Here is a 27,486-nt window from a genome sequence, read left to right as displayed (position 1 = left end):
GACCGATAAAACAAGGACCTGGCTAGAAACCTGGGCTTAAAATTCGGAAACAATCAGTTAAATATCTTTCACAGATGGAGTTTTAGAAGGTTTTTTTTTTTTTCTTAAGTGTAACCTGGGCTTGTCTGGTCATTTCCAGTTCCCTTAATATGGAAGGAGGAGCCTTTCATGGACCATATTGCCTAATATGGAGGGCTGCATCCCTTAGCACATATGAGAGGGTAGCCTTCTTTGATTGGCTTCTTGAGCCAGTGGTGATCTTTCTGAACACTCTTATCTGCTGCATCCAGAGTAAAGATTATAGCTTACCCATAACACAGATGACATTAACTGATCTCGTAAGAGGGAAAGGGCTCCCTTTCTCTGTTCTTCCTCTTTTACAGAAGCTCAAAGAAATGGACATGGGGAGTCTTTGTTTCTGTTCTGTGTTGTGTGTCCACCTCAGTTTCAAATGCTAAAGGTGGTCTCCCTTGGGCTGGCACCTGGGAGTTTGAGAAAAGACCACGTTGGAACCAAGAGTGCAGGTGGGATGGGGGAAGCAACCATCTGGTATGGAAACCCAGAAAAGCCAGTTGCTTGGAATTTGAACCCAGTGGAAAGGAGTTTGGACTTGGAGCTGGAACTGTTCTCTATAGGAAGTGAGCTAAGCTATGGACTAATTCTCTTCTTCTCTGAGACTGAAGTGGAGCAAAGGATTGGGAGGAAATTGTACCTCCTATATTTGGGGGAGCAAGTAAATATTTTTGTATAAAAGCTAATATGACAGTGACTGAGGAAATTGGGATACAGGGGAGACCCCTCTTCAGTTGAGGGAACAGCATCATCTGGGGCCAGAGGGTATCCAAAGCAGGGGTGTCTAAGGTGAGAAGACTGGGAACCATGCAATGTGTTTCCCAGTTTCATTTTAGGGTACTAAAGAACTCTGGTAGGGGAAGGGTGAAATCTAATCTCTCTGCTCTTCAGGTAGTGGTGGTCAGAGAGGTCTTTGTTACATATAAATCACATAGTATGTCTTTTATGAATGAAAGATCAAAGTATGAGGAATGTGGGAGAGAGTGAATTTAGTAGTATACAAAGAGTTAGTTTCTGGTGGATGTCAGACAAGTATGTTTACAAAGACCTCAGAACCCTGGATAAATGTTCCTCCACTCATTTTGGAGAATACAGTTTGGCAAGATTATGACATCAGATGTTATATCACTGGGTGAAGGACTGAAGGTTTCATCATCGACCCTTTGGAGTTGTGCTTGGTCTAAATACATATCCTCTTCAGTGATTGTGAAATGCACTTGTAAATGTATTCCAAACACACAAATCTCCAGAAAACCCGACTCTAGAGGAGAGACAGTTACAACTGCTTCTAATAGGATTAATTTGCTATCCTTAGAGGCAAGATCCAGACAGAGTTAAATGCAATTGTGAACTTCAATCCAACTGGAGAGAGCAGTTCGGCTGACTCCTCACATGTTAGTAGGGATGCCACAGGAATCTAAGAGATTTACCCAAGCTCCCTAATAGGCGCGCATCTGTCCCTTCTTTAAATCCTGTTTCCTCACCATCTGTTCCTTTATACCCCTCTTGGCTGTAAACAAAGTTAATGCACAGTGATTCATTATGCTACCAGAAAAAGGCACCTCCTCTCTATTAACAAAAGTCAAATTGACTTTTGAAAGAATGAACATAAGTTCCTCTCATTTCCTAACCTCTCACCCCTATCCAAAAACACACCAAAAAAAAAAAAAGACTCAGGTTTTTATTAATTAATTAATTTTTAAAAACACCCAATTTTCTGTCTTAGTAACAACTCTAAGACAGAAGGGAAAGGGCTGGACAAATGGGGTAAAGTGACTTGTCTAGGGTTACACAGTCAGGAAATATCTGAGGTCAGTTTTGAATTCATATACTCTTGGCTCCATCTCTGGGACTCTACCCACTGTGCTATCTAACTGCCCTTATAGACTCTTCAAATGGTAAGCTCCAAATATATGAGTCTCAGGTATGGAAAGCACAAGCCCCATCTGTGTAAAGAGAATAGCTAAAGGGCAATGGTTCACATTTGTTTTCTTATTCTTTGTCCTTTGGAATGTCCCAATGGCATTGGGAATTGTTTCTATTGCATTTCCTCCATTTCTTCTTGTTTTGGAATAATCACTATAATTTAATATTCAGTAGCTATAATGAATTGAGTGGTGGGTTTTCATTAGTCAGAGAAACAGCCTCAGAGCCTGGAAGACTTGGGTTCATGTCCTCTCTCTGACACATGCTAGCCATGTGACCCTGGGCTAATCAATACACCTCTCAGGCTCTCTCTAGACAATTTTCTAAGATGAGAAGTTGCAGCAGAGATACCAGCCTACATTGGTAGAAAGAGTTTTTTCACTGGTGGATCACGACATGTAGGAAATCAAAGGTTGCTGAAATCATAGCTTCGCTTGCTGCCCTTATCCCTTAATCTTCAGAGAAAGCATTCTATTTCTACCATGCAATTTAGAAGTGATTGAGAGATCACCTATGCCATCCTTGTCCTTTCACACGTGAGGAAACTGTGTTTCAAAGAAAGGAAGCAGGGGGCAGCTAGGTGGCTCAGTGGACACAGTGCTTAGCCTGGATTCAGAAGGACCTAGTGCTCAACTCTGGCTGCAAATGCTTCCTAGCTGTGTGACCCTGGGAAAGTCACTTAACCCTCATGTACTTAGCCCTTGCCCTTCTGACTTAGAATTGTTACTAAGACAGAATGTAAAGGTTTAAAGAAAAGAGAGAGACCTGATATGTTAGGTCGTATTGCTGGCAGAGCCCCTTATTCTAGAAATCAATCAACAAATATTTATTAAGTACCTACTATGAGCTAGGCACTGTCTAAGTGCTGAAAGTCCAGTCTTCTCATTCCAAGTCTGGAGCTCTTTCTGTTGAACCACATGGCCTCCTCAATAACTTGCCCTATATAGAGACATGCAAACTACCATTTAGTTATTTGGTGAGGCTGCCATAATAACTGTGGTTGATTCTAAGAACAAAATGAATTTGTACTCAACAATTTAGATTAAAGCAATAAATTTGCATGTAGTAATAATATTATATTTTGTACAACATAGGCAGCTGGGAGGCAGCTTGGTAGCACAATGGATAGAGTGTCCGGCTAGGAGTCAAGAGGTTCTGGATTCAAATGTGGTCTCATACACTTCCTAGCTATGTGACCCTGGGCAAGTCACTTAACCCCTATTGCCTAGCCCTTACCACATTTCTATGAAAATTGATACTAAGACAGAAAGAAAGATTTAAAAAAAATTTTTTTAAATAAGGGTATATGGCAATATTGGGACACTAATGCATTGCTGATAGAATTGTGAACTGATCCAACCATTCTGGAGGTCAATTTAGAACCATGCCCTAAACAATGCATAACTTTTGATCCAGTAATACCACTACTAGGTCTGTATCCCAAAGCGATTTAAAAAGGGGGAGGGGGCTATAAAAATTCTTGTACTTGTAAAAAATATTTACAGCTGCTATTTGTGGTGGCAAAGAATTGGAAATTGGAGGGATGTCCATCACTTGGGGAATGACCGAACAAATTGTAGTTCATGATGGTGATGGAATACTATTGTGCTATAAGGATTGATGAACAGGATTATTTCAGAAAGAGCTGGAAAGACCTCCATGAACTGATGCAATGAAACAAGCAGAACCAGCAGAACATTGTACACAGTGACAGCATGTAGAATGATCAAGTGTGATAGCCTTAGCTTCTCTCAGCAATAAAATGATCCAGGACAATTTTGAGGAACTTATGACAAAGAAAACTCTATACCTCCAGAGGAAGAACTGTTGGAGTCAGGATGAAAATCAAAATGCATGATTTTTCACTTTAGTTTATTTGGAATTTTGCATTGGAGTTTGGGTTTTATTTGATTATCCTCTTACAAAAATGAACAATATAGAAATATGTTTTGCATGATAATACATATATAACCCAGACTGAATTGCTTGCCAGCTCCAGGAGGGGGAGGGAAGGGAAGAAGGGAGACAGTTTGGATCCTATAACTTTGGAAAACTTTATGTGAATATTTGTTATTATACATAATAGGTAAAAATAAAATATCTTTATAACAAATTTAAATATATTATTTTTATCTATATACATATGAACACATACATGTATATCTGTATCTATATATCAATCTTTATCTATATATACATATACATACATATATTTATCTCTAAATCTCCATTTTTATTTCTATCTATATGCTACATATACACATATATGTGTATATATCTCTATGTACATCTCTCTCTCCCTCATTCTCTCTCTCATTCTCTCTCTCATTCTCTCATCATTCTCTCATCATTCTCTCTCATTCTCATTTTCTCTCTCTCTGCCTCTCTCATTCTGTCTCTTTCTCTGCCTCTCTCTCTTTCATTCTCTATGTCCCTCTCTATCTGTCTATGTCTCTCTCTGTCTATGTCTCTCTCTGTCTCTGTCTCTCTCTGTCTCTGTCTCTCTGTCTCTCTCATATAGGTGGCAATGGTACAGCAGATAAAGTGTTGGCCCAGGAGTCAGGGTGACCTGAGTTTGAATCCTGTCTGAAATGTGCAACTATGTAATCCTTTAATCTCTCAGCCTCAGTTTCTGCATTCATAAAATGGAGATAATAAAAGCTCCTACTTCAAAGGAGAATTGAACAGCACGATATATGTAAATCACTTTGTAAACTTAGCTATATAAATCCTAGTCCCTGGCCAAGGACCCTAAGACTTTGCACTTTCAGGATAAGAAGAATTAGCAACCATCAGGGTTATAACTAGGAATTTTTGTGCCTGGGGAAAATTTCACAACTTGGCACGAAATCCGCTCTCTATTGTGTTGGGAGACAGTGATCAGGATGAAGCCTAGCAAAAGCTTACCCCAACAAGCCATCTGGGCGCTTTTTTTTTTTTTTGGTACTAATTCTTCTTGTTAACTAACTGTCGTGTCTGCCATGTTGCAGGAGGACAAGGGCTATCTATCAGTGCTTGCCCTCTGAAATCACTCCACTGGGGCAAAGTTCCAGTTGCGTTGCCCTTTGATAATCACTAGCCGTCCCTCATGGTTTCTCAAACCTTTTACGAAGGCTACCTATCCTAAAGCCATTTCATACAGCTGGGGAATAAGGCAGCAGCTGTTGGAGAAAGTCTTCCTTGAGTCCCAGCCTGTCACAGAAGCTCAGTTTCCATTTCCTCCTCCCAGATACTCCCATTTGAGACTGTAAGAAAATCCGCCGCGAGTCCATTTGGTTTCCCACCTCCCCCATAATACAGCCCAAATGAGGTTTCTATCTTTTGGACAACAATGAATAACGGCACCGATTTTCTGAAGAACGTTTTGGGGTAGGGCTTTGCCATTTTTCACAAAGTGTCTGCTTCCAGGTGCTTAACAATGAAACAAACTGACAGACAATAATGACTTCTGCTGGTTTTGAGGCCCCTGTGCTTTTTCATTCGGTGGTGTGAAATGTTGCTTTTCTCTTCTCAAATAAGCAGACTTCTCACCTCAAAAGCAACTCCGTGCCGGTTGGCATGGAGAGCTGCTTTCCACAGCACATTTTAAAGACGTTTGTAAAGTGGGAAAACACTCGCCCTGGTGAAACATCTCAACAAGAGGGGAACGGGAATTTAAGTTATATTTTTAAAAATTACTTGGGATTAGATATTGTCATCTCCTAGAGAACAGCTGGCTCCTCTGCAGCCCACAACACTTTACTGCGGTTTCGGAAGGGTAGAAAACACCTCCCCAACCCCCACTCCCTTGAAAATCACACTCTGGGACACGAAAGAACAAAGGAGAGATCGCAGTGGCCCGAGAAATTCAACATTCTGACATCAGAAAGAACATGAATCACAAAGTCTGTGTCATTCCTCCCTGCCGGAGCCTCCAGCTTCCCAAGGCTAACCCAGCTATCTCTGTCCTTGATCATATTCCCCTTGCGTCTCCACTGGGCTCTTGTTTGATCTATGATCTCCTCTACTGTTAAAATCATTAGAAGGGACTAAGAATGTCACATAGTCCAACCCATTCATTTTACAGATGAGCAAACTGGGGTTCAGAAAGGTTAACTTACTTGCCCAAGGTTGTATAGCTAGTCATTTACAGAGCTTAGAGGGAGGGAATAGGCATTTATCTAGTACCTACTATGTACTGGCTGCTTTGCTAATTCTGTCACAATCATCATCTCGCTTGAACCTCACAACAACCCTGCCAGGTAGATGCTGCTATTATTATCCCCATTTTACAGCTGAAGAAATTGAGTCACAGTGAAGTTTTATTATTTACATTATTATTATATAATATCATATGTATTTTTATTATTTAGAGAATATTTTATTAGTTTCTGTAGTCAAACCCATGTAAATAAGACATTATATATTTAATACAGCGTGTTACCCATGTGCAAATGGAAAAAAAAGATTAATGGTTAACCTTTCTAGACCAATATGGCTGTTAATTTCTGTACAATGTAAAAGTTTCTGTACAATGCCAACTCAACACAGTACAAGTGGGATGCTTTTTCCAAAGTTGATATTACAGCTAAAAGTTTCCAAAAATTCAAATTTATATATATATATATATATATATTTATATAAAAAGATAACCAATAGCAATTTGCTAGGCATCAATAGCAGCAATAGCCTTTCCAGGTTCTGCAGTCATTGAACAAAATTATTCACATTAGATTTTCAGCTCACTGTTTCCATTATATGTATAATATTATATAATCATAACAAATAAATCAATATAACATAAAAATAAATAATTAAAATAAAGTATAAGTAAAATATGATATATGATTTTATTATATTATATAATAAAACTATATCATATGTAATAAATAATAATACATATAATATTATTAATAAGTGACTTATTCAGAGTCACACAACTAGCAAATGTTAGAGACCAAATTTGAATTCAGATCTTCCTGACACCAGGTTCATTAGAACTCAGGTCTTCTCAATCCCGGTTGAGGAGTCCTACTTTGCTATATTATTCAATGTTTTCCTTTGTCTTCTCCCCTTCTATTCTGTTTGTAAATATGTTTAAGTCACTCTTGTCCAAAGAAAACTTTGCCACAACCCTGCTAAGCTTCTCTGATTGCCCTTTTCTCTCTCTCTTCTTCCTTTGACCACGGCACATATAGAATTATCAGTGTATTGTTGCTGCTGCCATTTTGTTGACACCAAAGCTCAACTCCTTCAGTTAAGGAGGAAGGCTATCTCTTGGAGACAAAAAAAATAAAAACACAAAAAAAACAAAACCAAACAAACAAAAAAAACCCAACACCAAAAAACAACAAAATTTCGTCTCTATTGGAATTCTGGGGAAGAAAACTCCTTGCTTAGCACAGCACATTATGGGAGCCTAATGAATGTTTATTGATCAATTCACTGATTGATATTAATCCTCTAAATACTCTTTCAAGGGGATGTGCCAATGGAATATATATCCCATTATCCAGGTTTCTTAATCTTAGTCATCCAGTCTCACTACCTTACCTAATAGTCAAAGCTAACATTTACATAATACTTTCAGTTTTACATACCTTGCCACATTTATTTTTTTATACCCTTACCTTCTGTCTTAGAATCAATACTAGGAATTTGTTCCATGATAGAAGAGCAAAAAGGGCTAGGCAATGGGGGTTAAGTGACTTGCCCAGGATCACAAGGACCTCCTGTCTCCAGACCTGGCTCTCTATCCACTAAGCAATGTAGCTGCTCCCATACTATTTCTCATTGTGAATCTCACAACACGACTATAAAATAAGGGCTACAGAAATTGCTTTCTCCATTTTATATCTCTATTTTACAGGTTAGAATCCCTCTAAGATCATTTAATCCATACCTTGTATGTACCTGTTTACTTCTTGTCTGCTCTATTAGAATGTGAGCTCCTGGAGTACAGGGATTATTTTCACTTTCTTCATATCTCCAGTGCTTAACCCAGTAGCCAAAACAATGTAAGGACTTTAATAAATAAAATGCTTGTTGATGTTTGACTGATGGTACCTGCATCTTTTACTCCTGAATCTTTCTTATAAAGCTAGGTCTGAATTAAAGGGAATAATGAATCCTATGAAGTGGTCATTTGTATTCCTATCGACACTACTGTAGCTGAAGTTATTATTATGGGAAATATGGTCATTGGTTCCAGCCCAGTGGAGATATGTAGCTTGGATTGGAATAATATGTAGATGCTCAGAGCTGCTGACTTCTTGGGGAAGGCCAGAAGAAGCACATGTAGTGAATATGTATTCCCAGGGTTTTGTGCGGGTCAATAGACTCCAGAGCTTGTAGTGGATTTGTGCAAGGATGAAATACTTTATAGGTTAAGCCCAAGAATTGCATTCAGTCAGCTAAGCTTATTTCATAATCTTTCTTTTATTAAAATTTATATTTATTTATTTGTTTATACCCAGGTAACTCCCTCCATCCATCCCTTCTCATCATTAGAGAAGATATCATTTTACCAAAATACAGTGATACCTTAGTTTTTTTTTTTTCGATAATCAGTCGGACAATAATCAGTGAAATCCCAAACCAACAAAAACCGAGGCAATTATTTCCATATGAATCAACATAAATCCAATTAATTCATTCTAGACACTCCAAAATACATACCAAAGACAAATTTTATAGGAAATAGTGTTTAATACTAAAAACAATAAGAAAATACTATAAAGACTAATGTAAAGAATAAATGAACATTTAACATGATATTTACTTCTTTCTGAAGACTCTTCTTGGCATATGGAAGACAGTGAGGAAGAGAGAGAGAGGTCATTGTTTGGAATGAGAATCCCCCTCCATAAGGACCTTAGGTAGCAAGGCATTATCTGGAAAGACTTTGGGAAGAAGCTGACATGTAGAGGAGTTATTACCTTGATTATGTCCCTCTTCTCAGCTGAGATGCTATGGGAGAATTTCCCAATAAGAGAGCTCATTCATTTTGTATAATCAGATATATATTCTCCTCCATATTCTTTATCTGATTTGTGTTTGATCTCTGTATGGATGAATGGATTTATTTGCTTCTCAAAACATATATTGCTTACACTGAATAGGAGAACAAGTAGGGTCGCCCTTTGTTTTCACAAAATTAGAATCAAGGTCAAGTGGGGACACTGATGAAATCCAAGGCAACCAACCAAAAAGGAGATGAATTTTTCACATAAAAAAAATCAAAAACCAAAACTGACTTATAATTGATGTCAACAAAAACCAAGGCATTATTGTAATATATGTATGTACAATACTATGTCTTACTTATTTCTATTTATCAGTTCTTTATCTGAAGGTGGACACACACAACTCATTCTTCAAATGATATTTTTATTGCTGTATATCATGTTTTCTTGGTTATGCTCATTTTACTTTTTGAGAGTGGGGTCTCTGTTGAGGGACACTAGAGCCTACACCATAGTCCTTCCTGTCTCTTTTCTGCCCTTTCAAAATCTATCTTGTCATTGTGTATTTGTCTTATTTCTCCCTGGGCAGAATAGGGGTAAGGGTTTAAGTGACTTACCCAGGGTTACATATCTAGGAAGCATCTGAGGTCAGATTTGAACCAGGACCTCTCATCTCTAAGCTTTCAATCCACTGAGCTACCTAGCTGTTCCCAGCTTTAAAATATTCTTACTTCAAGAAAGTAGTAGTAAGAATATTCCTTCAAGAAAGAAGTAGTAAGAATATTACTCCAAGAAAAAAGTAGTAAGACTATTCCTTCAAGAAAGAAGTAGTAAGAATATTACTTCAAGAAAAAAGTAATGAGAATATTACTCCAAGAAAAAAGTAGTAAGATTATTACTTCAAGAAAGAAGTAGTAAGAATATTACTTCAAGAAAAAAGTAATGAGAATATTACTCCAAGAAAAAAGTAGTAAGACTATTACTTCAAGAAAGAAGTAGTAAGAATATTACTTCAAGAAAAAAGTAGTGAGAATATTACTCCAAGAAAAAAGTAGTAAGACTATTACTTCAAGAAAGAAGTAGTAAGAATATTACTCCAAGAAAAAAGTAGTAAGACTATTCCTTCAAGAAAGAAGTAGTAAGAGTATTACTTCAAGAACAAAGTAATGAGAATATTACTCCAAGAAAAAAGTAGTAAGACTATTACTCCAAGAAAGAAGTAGTAAGAATATTACTCCAAGGAAAAAGTAGTAAGAGTATTACTTCAAGAAAGAAGTAGTAAGAATATTACTCCAAGAAAGAAGTAGTAAGAATATTACTTCAAGAAAGAAGTAGTAAGAATATTACTTCTTCAAGAAAATGGTCAGGAAGTTGATGATCAATAATTCATAATCTATAATTTATCAAGGGACAGCAATATGGCTCAGGGAATAGAGTTCCTGACCTAGAATTGGGAGGACCTGAGTTCAAGTACAGCCTCAGACATTTACTAGCTGTGTGACTCTGGGCAAGTCACTTAACCCAAACTACCTGTCCCTTATCTCTCTTCTGCCTCAGAACAAATATTTGTATTGATTCTAAGACAGAAGGTAAGAGTTTAAAATACAAAATAATGATTATTTATTGAGTCTATGAAATGGCCTCATGTATTCAAAATCACTCTATTTGACATCATAGTTTTGCAGAATATAATCATTAGTTCCAGCCTAATAGAAATATTCAGTGTGAATTTCTATAATGTGACCATTTACCCTAATTGGGGTCTAACTGTGTTTACTGTATACTCACTCAGTGGTGTATTGGAGGCAACTTTAACCAGCTGGCAAGCAGATTGTTCAATTTTAAGAGTGAGCATTTAGACCTTGGGGATGACAAATGCTACCAACCAAGGCTTTATTTACTACTTTATTGATTGTCTTGACTTAAGAAAATGAGGGAGAAAACATAAATAATTGAATATTAAATATCAAAGTGTGTCCTGCCCTTGGATAGAGCACTGGACCTGAGAAAACCTGAGTTCAAGTCCAGTCTCAGACACTCACTCACTGCATCACCTTGGGCAAGTCACTTAACCTTAACCCCTACTTGCCTCAGTTTCCTTAACTATAAAATAAGGGCATTAAAATGACCTACCTCATATAATTGTTGTGAGAATCAAATGAGATTTGTCAACTGCTTGGCACTGAATAGGTGCTATATAAATGCTAGCTATTATTACTATGTCCTTTTTTTTTGAGAACCAGTTTTTCCTAGCACCTAGCATACCTCTATGTGCATCCCTTCTCCCCCCTTTTGTGGGAGGTATAAGAAAATTAGAAGATACACATTCTTGCTCTTTTAAATGAAGAGTTTAAACTCTCTTCAGTTGGAGAGAAAAGACTGTGACAATTAGAGAATATTACAAAACAGTACATACTCCAGTGCTAAATGATGTGGCCCTGCTGCTGACTATGAGGTTAAAAAGAGTTCAAGGAAGAGAGAGATCCCTGGGAATCAGAGCTAACAGGGTAGTTTCCATAGAGGAGGTGGATCTTGAATACAACTTTGAAGGAACCAAAATGGCAGGGTTTAAAGAGCCCTTAGAAGTCCCCTTGCCCAATCCTAGTTGGAGGGCATTTCGTGTGAAGAAGATCTGGTGGAAGGGGAGGCAGATTAGCTGACCACAAGCTTAATATAAGTTTTCAGGGTGGCCAGTAGTAAAAAAAAAATGAAGACAATCTTAGGTGGCATAGATAGAAATGCAATGTCAGAATGAGGGACGTGATGGAGAACAGGTCACTCCAGATAAACACGACTTTCCTTTTTCAGGCAGGATTACGAAACTGGTGGAACAGCAAAACTAACTCCCCTGGCTTTTAGCAAAAAAAATTGACAGAATGACGCCTACTTTTCCAGGCTTACATGTGAGTTAGCTTATTGACAGTACTGTTAAGACTGGTCAAATGATGACATATGAAGTGTAGTCGTTAATGATCCAGATCACCGGGGAAGGAGGTATCCAGTAGAATGTCCCAGGAATCTGTGTTTAGTCTGAGCTATTTAATGCTTTTTTGTTTGTTTGTTTGTTTGCTTGCTTTATCAATGCCTTGGGTAGACACAGAGAATACTTGATAAATTATGTTGATCACACAAAGGCAGTAATGACAGCTCCCATGTTAGATGACAGGGTCAGGATCCAAAACAAATAGACAAACTTGAGTATAGTTTGTTGATGTTGTTTAGTCATTTCAGTCATGTCCAATTCTTTGTGACTCCACTTGGCAGAGATACTGGAGTGGTTTGTCATTTTCTTTTCCAGCTCATTTTACAGATGAGGAAACTGAAACAAACAGGGTTAAGTGACTTGTCCAGGGTCACATAGGTAATAAGTGTCTGAGTTCAGATTTGAACTCAGGAAGAACTGTCTTCCTGATCCCTAGTCTGGTACCTTATCCCTAGACCACCTGGCTGCCTTAAGTAGAGTTAGGATGACATTTTATAGTGATAAATGTGAAGTCTTTTAACTTGGGCTAAAAAAGTAAATTTCACAAGTACATGCTGGGGAAAGCTATATAACAGCTGTTTAACAGTTTGCCAGAAAAAGATACAGGGGGTCTTAATGTATCACATATTCAGTAAGCCAACAGTGTGATGTGGCAGCCTAAAAACCTCATGTGATCTCATGCATTCAAAGAAGAGCAATATCCAGGACCATGGAAGCATTAGCTCTATTATATATACTCTGCCCTGGTCAGATTACATCTAGAATATCATATTAAGTTCTAGAAGTCACATTTTAGAAAAGATGTGGATAAAATGGAGAGCATACAGAGATCACCCAAATGTAAAGACCTTGATCTCACACCATATTCAAACCATTTGAAGAAACTGGGAGTGGTTAGCCTGAAGAAGGAAGGATCTAAAGGGGATGTGATTGCTACCTCCAAGTATTCTAAAGGCTGTCTATCATATGGAAGGAATTTAGCCTGTCTTGCCTGGTTCCAGAGGATAGAACTAAGTAGCAATGGGTGAAGGATTCAGAAGGCAGATTTAGGTTTGACGTAAGGTAAAGTCTGATGGCAATAACAGACATACAACGGACAAATGAATTGTTTTAAGGCTTTATGGGGTTTCCTTCACTAGGGTTTTCTTTAAGCAAAGGCTGATTTTTTAAAAATTATTTTTAATTTTAATTTAATTTTTAAAAATATTTTTCCATGTTTGCATGCTTTATTTTCTTTCCCTCTCTTCTTCCCTCCCCCCTCCCAGAGCTGATAAGCAATTCCACTGGGTTGTACAAATGTTATCACTTGATACCTATTTCCATATTATTCATTTTTATCAAAGAGCTGAAACTCCAAGTCATATATCCATATAAATAAATGATAAGTGATAAGTTTTTCTTTTGCATTTCTATAGCCACAGTTCTTTCTCTCAATGTGGATTGCATTCTTTCTCCTAAATCCTTCAGGAATGTCCTGGATTATTGTATTGCTGCTAGTAGTAAAGTCCATTACAATGGATATTTCCACAGTGTTTCACTTTCAGTGTGCAGTGCTCTCCTGCTTCTGCTCATTTCACTCTGCATCAGTTCTTGGAGGTCTTTCCAGTTCCCATGGAATTTCTCCAGTTCATTATTCCTTTGAGCACAATAATATTCCATCACCAACAGATATGACAATTTGTTCAGCCATTCCCCAATTGAAAGGCATCCCCTCATATTCCAATTTTTTGACACCATAAAAATCACAGCTAAGAATATTTTTGTACAAGCATTTTTCCTTATTATCTCTTTGGGGTACAAACCCAGTAGTGCTATGGCTGGATCAAAGGGCAGACAGTCTTTTAAAGCCAGTCTCTACGATGTATGCAATGGACTAAGTGTACGATGAACTAGATGGGGCCCCTTCCAACACTGAGGCTCTCTGATGAAATCTTTTACTGAAAGATTCACTCCTCTCCAAATTTCACACAACTGGGATTTGTCTCCTGGGATAATCTGCACTGAAGTCACTGGTCTGTTCTAGAATCTCAGGCTCTCTTTTGGCCAAACAGGAAGCCTCTCCGCTTCAAGCAGATCTTTAATTCTCCATCCATTTCCCCCACTTTGCTTTGGACCAGTGCATTGATTGATGTGGCAGCCCCCAGTGAGGAATCCTTTCTCATCAGTGTGGATCAGCAACTGTTCCACAATTTGTGATCTCAGAAACTTGCCTAGGGTCATTCAATGATTTTCCTGGGCTTCACAGCCAGTAGAAATCAGCCTGTTGATGTTTAGTCATTTCAGTGACCTCATTTGGGTTTTCTTGGCAAAGATACAGGAGTGATTTGCCATTCCTTCTCCAGCACATTTTGTAAATGAGAACACTGAGGCAAACAGGTTAAGTGACTTGCCCAGGCTCACATAGTTAGTGTTTGAGGCTGGATTTTAACTTAGAAAGATGAGTCTTCCTGACTCTAGGCTTGGCATTCTATACACTATAATACCACTTAGCTATCCTAAGCCAGTAGCAGGATTTGAACCCAGTTCTTCTTTGACTTTGAGGCCAGCTCTGGGACCACTAAGCCACCTCAGCTCTGCTTCTAGCTGTATTGCTATGTAATCACCTGATATATAAATTCCTTTCCCACTGACCAGGGGAAAGATAGTGTCTCAGAAAAACCATAAAGTACACAAAGACAAGGCTGTGAAAGGACCATGGTCCCCTACCCCTTTTCCCCAGAATAAAGTTAATTTTCCCTCAAAAGCAACAAAGCTATTCTTGGGACCCTTCACATCATTTTCTGGTCTCCTAAGGGCATAACAAATCACACCTATATGGAGTCAATGCTTCTCCAACTTGATGGATATTTGAAGATGATTCAAGTCAACAAACCCTGCCTTGCTTTCCAGATGCATTTCCATAAGAAAGGGGAAGAGAAGATGACAAGCATTTACTAGGCACCTATTGTGTACTAGACCTGGTGCTAAGAACTTTAAAAAGATTTCCTTTGATCCTTATAATAACCATGAGAGATGGGTAATCTTATTATCTTTATTTTATAGTTGGGGAAACTGAGGTAACTAGAGGTTAAGTGACTTGTCCAGGGTCACACAGCTAGTAAGTATCTGAGGATAGATTTGGACTCAAGTCTTCCTGGCTTCAGGTCTATCATTCTATCCTCTGGGCCACCTAACTGTCTTTATGGAGATGGGAGGGTGGGTTGTCTAGAGGAGCCAAATAAGACCCTTGCTTCCTTGCTGGTACCCTTTCTGTGTTAGAACCAAGTAAATCTCCTTTTGTTAACTGTTTAATGGATTATGAATACCCCATTTAACACCAAAATTAAACCTGAACTTATGGGATGCTACCATTATATCTGCCTCCAACAAAAGCCATCATTATAGTCATTACAGAGAGTTTTCAGTTCAACAATAAAACCTGGCTAGTAATTAGAGATGGTCCAAAATACAAAGCGCCCCAAAAATCTGCCCAAAGACTTTTCAGACATCTTTTTTGAGTGAATGAGTTTAGATGATAGCAAGTTGCTTAAAACTACAGATGTTTGACACAGACCACATCTGAATCATTCTAGAAAGATAGGGAGGGGGTCAGCTGGGTAGCTCAGTGGATAGAGAGCCAGGCTTGGAGATCCTGGCTTGGAGCCAGGCTTGGAGGTCCTGGGTTCAAATATGGACTCCGACACTTCCTAGCTGTGTGACCCTGGGCAAGTCACTTAACCCCCATTAGTCCTAGCCCTTACCACTCGTCTGCCTTGGACCCAATATACAGTATTGATTCTAAGGTGGAAGGTAAGGGTTTAAAAAAATAGAAATAATAGGGGAGGAAAAACACAATCAGCCAAAAGTTTATTTTTCTGCTCCTGGAGGAAAAGAAAATCCTCCCAAAGCAACTCTGCAGCTCAAGTTGGTGTATGCTTTTGCCTCACTCCATCTGCTTCTCCCTAAAGTTATTGTCTTCTAGGTCAGTGTAGTCTTTTTATTGTTAGTTTTCTTTTTTCCTGTTAATGTATTTCACTGGACAGAATTTGGGGCAATGCGATCCAAAGGAAAATGCCTCCTAAGATTGCTTCTTTTTGATACTGCCTTTCTGAAGTTCTTCCTTCCAAAGGGAATCGTATTATACATAGGGATTGTTGTCCTGTCAGTTATAGAAGCAGGCAAGCAGGATGACTGTCTCCTGAGGCATCCTCAAAGCAAATATTTATCTGCAAAGGCCACCCCCACTGAAGTGAGCACTTTAAGTAAATAAATGATAGCACAAACATATGTGCATACCAAATGGAAATGCCACAAATGGCTATTTAAGTTGCTGGAAAGTAAGCACAATCGAGGCCAGCTGAATACAGCTGGTTAATCATAAGGGAAAATGAAGAGTGGAGAAGAGCCTATTGGCCATTTGCCCAGTGACCTGTGGAATAAGTTGTACTTTTTCAGGGGGGAAGAGGAAGTGGCAGTGGTCTGTCAATTTCAGAACTCTTCTAGCAGTCTGTTGTCATGAGAATTTATTCATCCATCAGACTGGGTGCTGTATGAACCAGTTTAAAAAAAATAGTGTATTTGGAAAGAGCAGATCTGGGTTTATATCCCAGGTCTGCTACTGACTATATAATACCTGGGGTAAATCACTTAGTCTTGTCCAACCTGTTTCCTTATCTGTAAAATTGGGAGAAAGTAATATTGTTGCTTACCCTATGGTGTTTGTGAAAGGATAGTGATTGACAAAAGCATTAAAAATGTTAGTCGGTCCCAGGAAATGCTCAATTTCAAACTGATTCACCACACATTGAGATAATAACATTCTATGTTTCAGTCTTTGCAAGAATGGAAACTATAATTAGTTTATTTTTTCTTATGAAATTCTTGGCTCTTAGCATACATTGACTTCCTTCACCCCCAAGTTACCTCTGTGAGTCAGTACCCAAATTAAAAAAATAGATAGGTAATAAGCCCCCACTGGTGTGTTTACTGTTACAAACCAACCATAGCACGTGTTAGTTCAAAAACATAAACAACATAGTGAATTGTGACAATTTTGATGACAACCAATGTTTGCATAGTATTTTAAATTTACAGAGTGCCTTATATATTTTATCTCATTTGAACCCCACAATAAATCTATGAGATCCATACCAGGAGTATTATTATCCCCATTTTATAGATGAGCAAAGTGAGTTTTAAAGCTATTAGGTGACACTGCCTGATTTCACAGTTAAAACATCAGAGGCAAGATGAATATACAAATATCCCAACTTCCATTATAACATGCTATTTGCTATAACATGCTGTGAAAAACATGGACACATGGCCCACATTCTCCCATAGGTTACCATACCAACAATGAAGGAGGGCACACATGCAGAGAATATATGCAACTAGGGACAGACATGACATAAGCAGAGAATTTGCCCCCCAAATAAAAGCATGAATAAATTAAAGTGAAAAATAACATGCTTTGAACTGCATTCTCAGAGCAACAGTTCTTTCTTTGGAAGCTGATCACATTCTTTGTCAGAAATCTTTCAGAATTATCTTGGATCATTGTACTGCTGAGATTAGCTAAATCTTTCACAGTTGATCATCATATCATACTGTTGTTACTATGTACAATATTCTCCTGGTTCTACTTATTTCATTTTGCATCAGTTCATGTACATCTTTCCAGCTTTTCCTGAAATCATTCTGTTCTTCATTTTTTATAGCACAATAATGTTCCATCACCAACATATGCCATAATTGCTCAGTCATTCCCCAATAGATGGACATCCCTTCAATTTCCAATTCTTTGCCACCACAAAAAGAGCAGCTATAAATATTTTTGTACAAGTAGGTCTCCCCCTCCCCCCCTTTTAAAATCTCTTTGGATATAGACCAAGTAGTGGTATTATTGGATCAAAGGGTATGCAGTTTTATAGCTTGTTGGGCATAGTTTTAAATTGTCCTAAATGAGATATTTGTAAAGTGCTTTTCAAATCTTAAAGAACTACATGAATGTTAGCTATTTTTATTACTAAGTTGTTAACATCATTTTATTTAAAGCTCAGAGAAGTCTTAAAGATCATCTAGTCTGATTCCTTTATTTTTACAAAATGAGGAAAACTGAGGCTTAGTAATATGAAATGAATGAATTTCCCAAATTAATCTTGTTTTTAAGAATTATAAGAAGATAGTTCTACCTAGAGCTTTGCCAAGATAACTAAAAAACAGAAAAAGGCCTCAATCAATTAATTATTATATATTTCTATATCTGGGTTCCATATCTCAGTCAGCTGCTTTTTGCCTTTTTTTTTGTCCTTAGAAATGTGTTCCTTTCAGAAATTCTGGCTAATATGCACTCTTTGTGGTGCCAAAAAATTGGAAAATGAGGCGATGCCCTTCCATTGGGGAATGACTGAACAAATTATGGTATATGTTGGTGATGGTATATTATTGTGCTCAAAGGAATAAAAAACTGGAGGAATTCTAAGTGAACTGGAACAACCTACAGGAAGTGATGCAGAGTGAAAGTGATGCAGAGCAGAACCAGGAGAACATTATATACAGAGACTGATACACTTTGGTACAATTGAATGTAATGGACTTCCCCATTAGTGGCAATACAGTGACCCTGAACAACTCGGAGGGATTTATGAGAAAGAGCACTATCTACATTCAGAGGAAAACCGTGGGAGTAAAAACACGGAAGAATAACAACTGCTTGATTACATGGTTCGATGGGGATATGCCTGGGGATGTAGACTCTAAATGAACAGCCTAGTGCAAACATCAACAACATGGAAATAGGTCTTGAACAACGACACATGTAAAACCCAGTGCAATTGCTCCTTAGCTACAGGGGTGGTGGTGGTGGTAGTGACGGCAGGGAAAGAACATGAATCATATAACCATGGAAAAAAATTCTAAATCAATTAATTAAATAATTAAACTTAAAAACACAAACACACACACACAGAAAAGGACAGTTAGAGTAATTTACTTGTTGGGGATAGAACTCCAGGCCTGGAGTCAAGAGGACCTGAATTCAAATCCAACCTCCATACTTCTTAGCTGTTTGACCCTGGGCAAGTCATTTAGCCCTATTTGCCTCCGTTTCCTCATTTATAAAATAAGCTAGAAAAGGAAAAACAAACTACTCTAGTATCTTAGCCAAGAAAACCCCAAATGGGGTTACAAAGAGTCAGACCCAGCTGAAATGACTGAATTTTTACAAAGGGCTTGATAGTTCACTAAATGAACTCCCCACCACTCTGAGATGGGTGGCATTAAGCCTTAGTATTTCTTAGTATTTTCCAAAGAAAAGTGCAAGTGCAGAGAGCCTACCCCAACTCTCTATCACACAGTTAATAAGATTTGGATGAAAGATTCAAACCTAGCTCTCTTAACTCCATGTCTAATGCTTTTTCCCATTAGGATCATTTTAAATATGAGAGTATTAAAGCCCAGGGAAATTCACCCTTAGTGTATGGCAGAGTTGGGTCTACAGTCCTAGTGTCCAGTTGCTGGATTGAATACTCTATGTGGAGTGATGATTTATAATGTAGGAAAATCTGACTTGGAAATAAAATAAAACAAAAAACTCCAGGAATTAGTATTTGACATCTGTGAAACCATGTCATATTTTTTAGCCTAAACCTAAAGTATATGTTAAATGTAGTTAACTACATGCAGAAAGGGGTTCAATCCTTCTCTCCCCCTATATCTGTCTTCCCGGGCATGCATGAGATAGAAGGACTTGGACTCTTCTTCCTTTTAATATAGTACAATATAAATAGTCTCGCTTTGTCTTTGAAAATCTGAGAGAATGAAATGCACAAAAGTTGGGAAATTTTTTATCTTTTTGTCTTTCCTAACATAGCTCAGTCAGGCCCATGGAGAAATGATAGTGTCAGGAATTGACAAGCAATTAGTGTCAGGGTCCCAACAGAGACCAAGGGAAATTTGGTTGGGAAAGAAGGCTGGGCAAGGAGATCTGAGAGTCAGTTCTCATTCTTTCTCAGTGTTGTAAGGCAGCAGGAGAAAAAGTACTGTCATCTGAAATATAGCCTGACCCCTTTCTCTCCCCTTATCCAAGTACCACTAAGAATGGAGTCATACATTTGACTTCTCAGGATACCCTCATAGCCACTTGCCTGGGTTTATTCTAATACCTTCTTAATTGTTCTCCCTGTCTCTTGGCTCTCCTCATTTGAATCCATCCTCCACACAACTGTCGAAATTATTATCTTAAAGTACAAATCTAACAGTGTTACTCCTGTCCTCAATAAACTCTCATGGCTCCCTAGTACCACTAGGAAAAGCCTTTAGAGCTTACTTTTCCATCTTTATTACATATTACTCCCCTTATTGCACACTGGGGTCTAGTCAAAGTGACTTCCTTCCTGTTTTCCATCCATGGAATCCATCTCCTCTCTCTCTATCTTGGCCATATACATGGATGGCACTTCTTTTTTTGCCTCTTACTCTCAGAATTTCTAGTTTCCTTTAAAATTCATTTAAAAAGCAATTTCCATATGAAACATTTTCTGATCCGCTGACTGCTAGTGCCTTCTGCCCAAAAATTATCTTGTAATGATTTCGTATCTATTTGTGCATGTTGTATTCCCCAACAGAATGAAAATTCCTCAAAGGTACTTTTTTTCTTCATATCCCTCATACCCAGGACAGTGTCTGGTATTCAGAAGGTGCTTAATAAATGCTTGTTGGTTTACTGATTAATTCACTGGAAGAATCCAAAATGATTTGAAGTTTTCTAGATTGGGAAACAGAGGGAGGTCATTTGGGAAAGAGGCAGGAGCAGAAAGGGAAAATAACAAGTTTCTTTGGAGGTATGCTGAAGTTGAGACTGACAATGAATTCTCATGTGAATATTATTATTTTAAAATTATATAATGCTTATTAAATAAAATTATTTAATAATAATTCTTAATCAGAATTAGTCATTTTAGGACCAGCATTTAAGCTGGTTATATAGATTTGGAAGTAAAAGCCTTGGAAGCAGAAAAGATCTTTATGGGGAAAGAGCTTAAGGCCAAGGCCAGATAAATGAGTACGACCTGGTTTTCCAGGAAGGGAAGATACCTTGGAAAATGAGCTAATCAAGAGCAAGTTGACAATAGTTTGGACTGCAGTTTATACTGTGGGGGAGGAAGGTTACCGAGCAGGGCCATTGAATCAAATCGCCTGCAGGGTAATGAAGTTTGTGGAAAGACTCTGAAAGAGAGAGTAGATTCTCCCACATCCCTGAGAAATACAGGAAATGTTTCAATGGAAGGGAAAGGTGAAATAAATTGAGAGAGAGAGAGAGAGAGAGAGAGAGAGAGAGAGAGAGAGAGAGAGTGCGTGCGAGCGAGAGAGAGAGAGAGAGAGAGAGAGAGAGAGAGAGAGAGAGAGGAGAGAGAGAGAGAGAGAGAGAGAGAGAGAGAGAGAGAGAGAGAGAGAGAGAGAGAGAGAGAGAGAGAGGAGGAGGGGAGAGAGAGAGAGAGAGAGAGAGAAGAGAGAGAGAAAGAGAGAGAGAGAGAGAGAGGAGAGAGAGAGAGAGAGAGAGAGAGAGAGAGAGAGAGAGAGAGAGAGAGAGAGAGAGAGAGAGAGAGAGAGAGAGAGAGAGAGAGAGAGAGAGAGAGAGAGAGAGAGAGGGAGAGTGCGTGCGAGCACACGCGTGCACTGGTAATGGGAGCCCAAGAAGAATGATTGATTTCTCTTCACTATTTCCAATAAACAAAAGATTAGCCCCTTGGAGGAAGAAGGACAAGGCAGACAAGCCATGGTCCCCAATTCAATTATTTCTGCTATGGTTTCCCTTCTGCTCCTGCTTTAGGAAGGGTTATTAAGTGCTTTGCTTTTAATCTGAAGCAATTGTGACATTTTACCAGGGTTCACCCTGAATGCCCTAAGGGGAAGCACGTGATCCAAATGCCCTATTTGAGAGAAAGGTTTGTCCTCCACTGGAGGGACAGATATGGATTAGATCAAATTTCGGCAACACCTTTCTGCTGAAGAAGAGGATGCTAGCTTTTCAGATTGTTTGAAATCATCTCTGAGCCAAGAGGAATTCTTGCCAAACGTAGAGCTTCTCATTGGCTGTTCCCTTCCTTCCCTGTTTCATTACAAGGAAATCAGTAATTCCAGGAGTAATGTTGCTCTGAGTCATACTTTCCATTTTTATTCAAGTTTCTATTTTCCTCTTACACTAAGACTCATTAATTTAGGTCTGGACTACTTTGCTTTAGGACTATGTTCCTTAGCTCTCCTAAAAAGCAAACAAACAAACAAAAACACTAGTTACAGCCCTGAGGAGCATTGGTTAACCAGAGGAAAAGAAACAGTAATTTACTGGAAACTGGATGGGAAAGCTAAAAGCCCGAGGCATGTCAGATTTTCCTCATTTCTCTGAACTCTCTTTTCCACTAAGCCATGCTATTTGGCTAAGAGATCATCTTTGTTCTGCACTAACACCCTAATCTTAATCACAGAAAATGACATCAGAGACCCTAAGGCATTCAGTGATTGACTGGTTAATAGAAACGGACTAGCAAGGCTTTTTTCTGCCTATCACTTCTGGATCTCAGTGCCAAAGGGCTCTTCCCCACATAGACTGAAGTTCTTGAAAGAAGACCATATACACACTTTATGGTTGTTCTTAATCAATGAATCAATGGAGAATGCCAACATGGCAGGTCAATTTATATTTAAATTCAGTGGCACATTTTTGATCTGTACCTACTAAGGGTCAAATAATAGATGAGAACAAATCGACATTTATCGTGTTCCTGTCTTTCACCATCATATCATCACACAATTCAAACAATTTGTGTGCTCTAGTTTTAGAAAATAAATACTTTAAATACTCCAAGATGCTAATGTATCTGTAGTTTCAGTGATGCAGCCACTCCCTGCAGTGATATAGACTGTAGGGTATTCACATGGGTCCATTCTCAGAGACTCTTGTGTTTCTTGTCTTCCAATAAATTCACCACAGACATGCTGGCAGCTTGCTTTTCATTCTCTTGGCAAATATGGATTCTAATGGAAGATATAGGTGGCCCATTAGATTTTTCTTTCTCTCATCTTTTTTTCCAGTCATTTTTTTCTGAAGTCATGCTTTATATCAAACCTTCTCCGTACTTGCTTCCTTACAATATGTGGTATCTTATTCATATCCACCAGGAGGATATCTCCATTATACTTTGGTTACTTTTTGACTTCAATTTCTGAGGCACAATATACAAATCGTAGTCATGTAACAACAGTGTCAGAATATTAATGTTGAAAATGGTGGCGCTTGTTTTAGGGAGAAATATGGTGTCCTTAAAAGAACTCCACGATTACCCAGAAGAAATCCCCCTTCATTGTCCATTTGTGATATCTTTCCAAAGATAGACCTGCTGATGGACTAATTCCATATGTTCTCCATTCAATTACATATCACAGTCTGGATTATTTTTTTTTCTATTAGGGATATTAAGCTGAAATCTTTATTTTTTAATATTGATTGCACAAGGAAAATCCATATCAGGTTGCTTACTATCTCAGGGAAGAGGATAGGAGAAAGAAAATTTGGAATACAAGATTTTACAAAATTAATATTAAAAAGTGTTTTTACTTGTAATTGAGGAAAAATAAAATATTATTTAAATATAGTAATAACTTTTATTTTTACATCATCTAAATTTATCCATGCCCTTTTCCCCTTTCTTACCAGAGATCCATTCCGTATTACAAAGAACCTTTTAAAAACAAAACAGATGAAGAATAGAAAAAAATCTATAAAGCCAACAAATATATTAAAAATGAACAAACTGACAGTATATGAAATGTGTCACAACCATAGACCTTCAACCTCTATAAAGCAGTAGGGGTAGATAGGTATCTTCTCATATATCTTCTTTGGGAGGAAACTTTTTCTTTGTAATTTTACAATATTTATTTCTAATTATTTTGTAGTGTACTTTCCATTTCCATTTTTGCAGTCATTTTGTGTATTGTTTTCTAGGTTCTGCATCAATCCATGTAAGCCTGTATCAAATTTCTTTGAATGATTATATATCTTATTTAGCAGATCAGCAATGTTCTATAGTTTTATGCAAATGGCACAAATGTTATAAGAAAACAAAAGCATCTGGAAGAACTCACTATCCATTGGGAATCCTTCCATTTGAACAGACTGCTAAATCTTCTCCATGACAACAGTAAACAACTTTGGTAATGGTGCATCTCTCTGTTTTATGTCTTGCTTGACATTAACTCTTAAAGGATCATCAGACAAAGTGGTCCTTGTTGTTACTTCTTTCAAAGCATCTTGTATGGTTTTATTAATTCTTACTGTCTTGTGAGATCATTAGCTTCTATTTGCCCAATTCTAGTCTTTAAAGACTGGTTTTCAGCTCTGATCTTTTGATTTTTCCTTTTTGGTTTGTTCTATCCTGCTTTTCATGGCTTCAAGAAGGTTAATTCTGGTCTCCAATTTGCTTTTTATTTCATGTGATTTCTGTGTTTCTTTTTCCAAGTGGGAGATTCTTTTAAACTGTTATTTTCTCTTTGAATTACTTGCCTTTCTGTTTCCCACTTTTCTGCCCATTTTTCTTCTTTCTTACTTGGTTCTTGAACCCCATTTTGAGTTCCTTGAGAACTTGTGACCAATTTCCATTTTGGGGGGTGAGGGGAGTTGGGATATGTTTGCTTGTATGTCACTCTCTGCTGTTGCCTCTGTACTCTGCTCCTTTTCTCCATAGATGTTATCCAGTGTCAGAGGCTTTCTCTGTTGTATTTTATTTCTTTTGGTACTTGTGGATTGTGGTTCCTTCATGTTGGTAGCCATTGTCGTGCTCATTTTTTTTCTCTGTATTATCTTGGCATCTCAGCCAGAAGTCTGAGTGAGGTAGGCAGGTAGTTCTTGGTGTAGTGGGCTTTAAAGAGTCTTGCCCTGAGGCTACTTTTCCAGTCTCCATTGTGTCTGCCACAGCCAGCCCAGATCTGCCCTGTTTCTACTCCTGTGCTCCTTTCTCTGAGCTCCCCAGCCTCAGGTCCCACATCTCACTGCCAATGCCCTGTGCTGCCCTCAGGGGGTAAGTGTGATGCCCTCAGCTAGCCCCTGAGAATTTAGATTGCCCTGCCCCTTGCTCTGACTCTGGTGTAGTAGGTGGTGTGGGCGAGGGGTAATCAGCTTTTGCTTTGGTAAGTCTAGTTTGTTAGCATGAAAATGCCGCCAAACTGCCTACCTTCAAGGCTTGTGCCCCTTGGCAGAGCCCCTTCACTCCTCTGATTTTGATTTTTGTCCTTTTGTGATGAATTACATTGGTCAGTTATGAGGAGAGTATGCCCCTTCCTTCTACTTTGTCACCATCTTAGCCCTGAAGCGATCTTGTGTGGTTTTAATAGATGCATGGAATGCATCTTGTTGGAGTAAAGCCTTTAAGGTGGCATTTTGCTATCACAGATCAATTGCTTTTCTATAGTCACTAATCATGGTGGGATCTTGTGTTCTCTTCATCTTTCCCTCCATAATGTGACTATAAATTTGTATTAAACTCAAATATATTTTGAATAGAAAAGTCAGGGACTTCTGCATAGAATATTATATTCATTGTCAAATGAAATCTCTGCATTGGATGTTTTTGTTTAAATTTGATGTTTTCATTACATAAAAAGTATTCAATGAAAAGAGAATGACTGTGATATAAAGATAAAAGATATTAAGGAAATATTTTAAAAGAATATTATTTATGAAAGTCACCTATTCCCTTCTCATATTTCCATCAAGGATGTCCTTAATACATACATACATTATTTTCACAAAAAGACAGAAATTGGAAAGTATTTCTTGATAGTCTCTCATTTGCCTTTATTTCTTGGTAGAAATGAGATCTTAAAGTTTATATCTTCTCATTTTAAATACATTAAGAATGAATCCTTTCATGTTTTCAGAATTTTGTAACCTCTGGTATAGAATTCTGTGTACACTTGATTTTGTCCAAATATTTTTTCTTTGTTGTTTTATTTTTTCAGTGCCATTTTAATTTCCTACTGGAGCATATTTCAAACTGTGATGGTACATCCGATATGTAGTGATACCACTGTCTTTAATGGTGGAAAGTATGAGTTACAACCATTTTTATAGATCTTTTCAGTGTTTTGGCCTATTATTCACCTTGCAGCTTAATATTTAAGTGTCATCTGAATGTTATTTGCTCTGTAGGGTCTCTCAGGAATCTTATTTTAAACTTATTTTGTCTCCCTTTGCATTGAAGTAAACAAGTATCAAAGTATTTTAAAATTTAATTTAAGTGGATTTTTGACAAACTTTTCCTAAAACTTCTCTACCTCTTCATCCTCTGCAACTGATGCTGGTATACAAATTGCATTTATTTTCATCATAGTCTTTTTGCAAATTATGAGCACTGCAATCTAAGGTGATCTAAGGTCCCATGAAGTGAAATCTCATGTCATTGTACACTTGATGACTTTAAAACCACCAACTCTTTTCTTTGCCTCTCCAAGAAGAACTTGTGAAGCAGCCTTCCATTTAACTTCAATGTGCTTTTGTTTCCTGGTTTCATTTAATAGTGGAAATGTCAAGAATGAGAACATTCATTTCCTTCAGTAATGTGCCCAGTGGACAACAATCTGACATTTATAGTACCTTACAGCTAAGTTACCATTTATAGACACTTTAAAAACAGTGTGATTCTTAGCAACCTCTGTGCCCTTTTCTGTTACTCTGACATGATTGTAGCAGAAGTAGACAGGGGCTACACAGAACTGAGTTTTGAATATTTTTGTTGTTTTCTTTGTTTCATGGATTACTATAACATAAAAGATTCCTCACTAACTGGCAAATCTACTGGTCATGAGTTTCTCTAAACTTAGGCAGACTGGCCTTCTGAAAATATAGTTGGTTGTTGGGGCTGTAATTGAAACCTTTATGAATAAGAGACCTTGTTTGCATTCTACTCACATAACCTTCTTCTTCTTTCTTCTTCTTCTTCTTCTTCTTCTTCTTCTTCTTCTTCTTCTTCTTCTTCTTCTTCTTCTTCTTCTTCTTCTTCTTCTTCTTCTTCTTCTTCTTCTTCTTCTTCTTCTTCTTCTTCTTCTTCTTCTTCTTCTTCTTCTTCTTCTTCTTCTTCTTCTTCTTCTTCTTCTTCTTCTTCTTCTTCTTCTTCTTTCTTCTTCTTCTTCTTCTTCTTCTTCTTCTTCTTCTTCTTCTTCTTCTTCTTCTTCTTCTTCTTCTTCTTCTTCTTCTTCTTCTTCTTCTTCTTCTCCTTCTTCTTCTTCTCCTTCTCCTTCTCCTTCTCCTCCTTCTCCTTCTCCTTCTTCTCCTTCTCCTTCTTCTTCTCCTCCTTCTCCTTCTCCTTCTTCTCCTTCTCCTTCTTCTCCTTCTCCTTCTCCTTCTCCTTCTCTTTCTCCTTCTCCTTCTCCTTCTCCTTCTCCTTTTCCTTCTCCTTCTTCTCCATCTTCTCCTTCTCCTTCTCCTTCCCTTTCTTCTCCTTTTTTTCACATAGCCTCATGAAATCGTAGGATTAGGGGCAGCTATGTGATTCAGTGGATAAAGACCCAGGTCTAGAGTTGGAT

At 37.9% G+C, this 27,486-nt stretch overlaps 1 protein-coding gene and 1 long non-coding RNA gene across 3 annotated transcripts in view; one reads left to right on the top strand and one right to left on the bottom strand.

Annotated features, from left to right (window-relative positions):
- RALGPS2 (Ral GEF with PH domain and SH3 binding motif 2) overlaps positions 1–2,937 on the bottom strand; it is a 293,091-nt gene extending 290,154 nt beyond the window's left edge. Inside the window, exon 1 of one of the 2 annotated variants that reach the window (XM_056814143.1) lies at positions 2,840–2,937. The gene's annotated coding sequence lies outside the window, so the exon portion shown is untranslated. Of the gene's footprint in view, positions 1–2,835 lie in introns of both variants that reach the window. The other variant, XM_056814144.1, reaches the window with a different exon arrangement.
- Positions 1–27,486, top strand: part of LOC103098006 (uncharacterized) — a 99,442-nt gene that overhangs the window by 21,045 nt on the left and 50,911 nt on the right. The gene's annotated exons all lie outside the window — the stretch shown is intronic.

This window comes from Monodelphis domestica, chromosome 2, assembly GCF_027887165.1.
Source record: "Monodelphis domestica isolate mMonDom1 chromosome 2, mMonDom1.pri, whole genome shotgun sequence".
NCBI classification, from domain to species: domain Eukaryota; kingdom Metazoa; phylum Chordata; class Mammalia; order Didelphimorphia; family Didelphidae; genus Monodelphis; species Monodelphis domestica.
Note: the sequence above shows the minus strand (reverse complement) of the source record. Positions and strands in the feature narration are given on the sequence as shown.